This window comes from Felis catus, chromosome X (assembly GCF_018350175.1).
Source record: "Felis catus isolate Fca126 chromosome X, F.catus_Fca126_mat1.0, whole genome shotgun sequence".
In the NCBI taxonomy this organism is placed as follows: Eukaryota; Metazoa; Chordata; class Mammalia; order Carnivora; family Felidae; genus Felis; species Felis catus.
In genome coordinates, this window is record NC_058386.1 from 51,169,073 (window position 1) to 51,173,580 (window position 4,508).

The following is a 4,508-nucleotide window of genomic DNA, read 5'->3' on the forward strand; positions in this document are numbered from 1 at the left end:
TGGTGGGGTTTCTATTGTTTTCTATATATAGTATTATGCCATCTGCAAATAGTGAAAGTTTGAGTTCTACCTTACTGATCCTTTTATTTCTTTTTGTTGTTGGATTGCTGTAGGAAGGACTTCCTGTACTATGTCGAATATAAATGGGGGTAGTGGACATCCTTATCTTGTTCCTGACCTTAATGTAAAAGCTGTCATTTTTTTTCCACATTAAGGATGATGTTAACTCTGGGTTTTTCATATATGCCCTTTATTATGTTGAGATATGTTCCCTCCAAACCTACTTTGTTAAGTTTTTTTTTTTAATCATGAATGGATGTTGTACTTTGTTAAATGCTTTTTATGCATCTAGTGAAATGATCATATGGTTCTTATACTTTCTTTATTTCATGTGATGTACTGCCTTGATTGACTTGTGAATATTTAACCACCATTGCAAAACAAGAATAAATGCCACTTGATTGTGGTGAATGAATTTTTAAATTTATTGTTGATTTCGGTTTGTTAGTATCTTGTTGAAAATTTTTTCATCTATGTTCATGTATATTGGCTTGTATTTCTCTTTTTTAGTAGTGTCTTTATCTGGTTTTTGTATCAGGGTAATGCTTGCCACACTGAATGAATTTGGAAGTTTTCCTTCCTTTTCTATTTTTTGGAATAGTTTGAGAAGAATAGGTATTAAATATTCGTTAAATATTTGGTAGGATTTGCTTGTGAAGCTGTCTGGTCCTGGACTTTTGTTTGTTAGGAGTTTTTAAATCACAGATTCAATTTCTTTGCTGGGTATTGGTCAGTTCAAGTTTTCTATTTCTTCCTGCATCACTTTTGGTAATTTATATGTTTCTAGATATTTATCCATTTCTTCCAGATTACCTAATTTATTTGCATGTGGTTTTTCATAATATTCTCTTATAATTATTTATATTTCTGTTATGTTAGCTGTTATTTCTCCTCTCTCATTTGTGGGTTTATTTATTTGATTTCTTTCTCTTTTTTTCTTTATAGGTTTGTCTAGAAGTTTATCACTTTTATTGGCTTAAAAAATAGCTCCTGGTTTATTTATTTATATATGTATTAATTTATTTATGTAATGTTCCAGATGTGATGGGTTTATTTTATTTTATTCTGATGGAAAACCAAAGATTCCACTACAGCACAGAGACCAATATATTAAAAGCTCAGGAAAAAAGTGGTGTGGGACATGCAGGGCGTGATGTACAAACTGGAAGACTGAGTCATTTCCTTTGTAACATGGCACCACATTGTTGCTGAGGAACACATTTAAAATAACACTGCAGAACTCAACTGAAATGTTGCACAAACATGACAACTTGCAGGCATGCCTTCAAGTACCTCTCTTAGGATGGACTTGTGATCTCTAGACTTCAGTGTGGGGAGGATTACAATTATTTGGAAGAATAAAAAATTCACACTTTTGAAATTTCACAGAAGAATTTTAAAGCCAAAACATAGTGGGTTCTCTTTACCTCCAGGGACAAATCAGATGCTTTACTCCAAACCACATTAAGCTTCTAGTTCACATCCCAACCCAATCTTGTGACTTCCTGCATTGAAGTTCTTTCCATCAATTAAAGCTTATAGGGTCAGTTTGACTCCTGGTTGAAGAGCCTGAGTATAACCCAGTCCAGTCAGGCTGGCATTATTGACTTTAGCAGGTAGAGAAGTTCTACAGTCCAGCTTGTATTTAGCAGTGATGCCAAAATGGGCATTGTTACTGCCAGCCGTCCAAGCAAGGTTTATTGATGTTTCAATCTTCTCATTAACCTTCTGGTAGATAGACCTTCCAAATTCAGTGCCGTCATTCACATGAGTGTGCAACTAAAAGTCTGCAGTCTTGTAACACAGGGCAAAATTATTCTGTGACAGTTTGGATCTGGCTGTGTCAAAACTCATCTGATAGCCAGCAAGCCAACCTTCAAAGGCTAAGACAGCCCAGCATAGATGGTTGGTCGAGAAAAATGTATATAAACATTGCTGCCAAGACTGAAACATTCCCGCTTATAGGAGGCCTTCAATTTCCCATCCTTCTTTCCTGTGTTTGGTACAAATATGGTATCAAGAGTCAGTTTCAACCCTTCAGCCAACTTATTCTCCAAAGGTTTCTGTTTCAACAGTATTATCTGTGTTCCATTTCTGGGTGAAAGTAAGTCCATAGTTACAGACCTTTTATTTGGTCTCTAGGTTGCCTGTATCAGTGTAAGCATGACCAGAAGTAGAAAATTCCACTCCACTATAAGACTTGGTTCTCAGATCTATTTTGACCGTGCCAAATCCAATCCTTTGTTGAATACATCCTTGGTGGCCTTTCCTAGGTCACAGTAAGTCGGTGTGTTACACATATCTCCAACCAGAGGGCCTGTCTCTGCTCCGCCAGGGCAATCCTGAAGGTCTTCAAACCAACGTTGTCCATGCCTCAGCTCCTGGTTTTATTAATCTGTTCTATGTTTTTTTATCTTCTGTATCACTTATTTCTGCTCTAATCTTTATTATTTCCTTCCTTCTGCTGGTTTTAGGTTTTATTGTTTTTCTAGCTCCGTTAGGTGTAAGGTTAGGTTGTTTACTTGAGATTTTTCTTGCTTCTTGTGGTAAATATGTATTGCTATAAATTTCCCTCTTAGAACCACTTTTGCTGCATTCCAGAGGTTTTGGACTGTTGTGTTTTCATTTTTTGTTCCCATTTACATTTTTATTTCTTCTTTTTTTATTTTCTGGTTAATCCATTCATTGTTTAGTAGCATGTTATTTAGCCTCCTTTTATTTGTGATCTTTCCAGATTTTTTCTTGTGGTTGAATTCTAGTTGCATAGCACCGTGGACAGAAAATATGCATGGTATGATTTCAATTGTCTTAAATTTGTTGAGAATTGTGATCTATTCCAGAGAATGTTCCATGTGCACTTGAAAAGAATGCATATTCTGGTGTTTAAGGATGGAATGTTCTGAATATATCTGTTAAGTCCATCTGGTCCATGTGTCATTCAAAGCCATTGTTTCCTTATTGATTTTCTGTTTAGGTCATCTGTCCATTGATGTAAGTGGGGTGTTAAAGTCCCTTACTGTCATTGTATCATCATAAATCAGTTCCCTTATGTTTGCTATTAACTGTTTTATGTATTTGGGTGCTTTCATGTTGGGTGCATAAATATTTACAGTTGTTCTATCTTCTTGGTGGATTGTCCCCTTTATTATTATATAGTGTCTTTCTTTGTCTCTTGTTACAGTCTTTTTTTTTTTGGAATCTAATTTGTCCAATATAAGAATTGCCCCTCTGGCTTTCTTTTGACATCCATTTTCATGACAGATGTTTCTCCATACTCTTACTTTAAATCTTCAAGTGTCTTTAGGTCTAAAATGGGTCTCTTTTATGCAGCATATAGATGTGTCTTGTTTTTTTAACCCATTCTGTCACTCAACGAGAAGCAGACTCCTAACTACAGAGAATAAACTGATGGTTATCACATGGGATGTCAGTGAGGGGATGTTTGAAATAGGTGACAGCAATAAATGAGGGCACTTATGCTGATGAGAACTGGGCGATGTATGTAATTGTTGAATCTCTATATTGTATACCTGACACTAATTTAACACTGTATGTTAATTATACTAGAATTAAAGAAAATAATTTTTAAAATGAAAAATGAATTTTTATTTAAATTATATAAACTTACAATTAAATCATATTAAAACAAGGGTAATAAGTACTCAAAACTCATCACTTCCAAAATATTTTACTACATTTTACTATTTTTCTGCATTATTATTACTGTAGTATATACATATATATGATATATAATTAACATATGTATAATAGTATTTGTGTGGTGGAAATACTATAGAGTAAGTAATGCACTACTCTATAGTGGTGAGAAGCAGTCTATCTCTTCCCAACTCTGCATTTAATAACATGGAGTTGATAGTTTGAAATTGGAACATGCTACAAATTAGGTCTCTCCCCTCAAGCACCCACCCCACCAGAGAGTTTATTGTTAGACATCTGTGAGCACACCACTGGTTCCAGGGCTTAGCAAACTTTCACTGCCAGTAAATACTTCCCCTAGAACTACCCCAAATCCCTTCAATCGCATTTTAACATTTCCAGAATGCAGGTGGAAATGAAATCTTAAAGCATGGCATTAAATTGGCCTTCCAGCTATTGTATAGTAAGAAAGTATGGAAGAAGCTTAGAACAACTCACTATTCAAGAAATATTGAGTACCTCTATGTGGTAGATTCTGGAATATTTGCTAAAAATGTGATAATCCATACATGACACAATTCACCTTTGACCAATAATCCAAAATTGGCCCAAACTGGTTCTGAGATGCCTATTAAATCATTTTCTGCATGGGTGGTTTTGTCTTGGCTTAGAAGAAAGGGCATTGGGTCAAGAGACCTGTGCTAAAATCTTGGTTTTAATACTAGTTGTGGAAGTTTAAGCAAATGATTTCGCCTCTCTGTGCCTTCGTTTTCTCATTGTTAACATGGAAG

General features: G+C 35.1%; 1 pseudogene; it reads right to left on the reverse strand.

Annotated features, from left to right (window-relative positions):
• Positions 1-1,524: 1,524 nt before the first annotated feature.
• On the reverse strand, positions 1,525-2,360 carry LOC101099105 (annotated as a pseudogene).
• Positions 2,361-4,508: the final 2,148 nt, after the last annotated feature.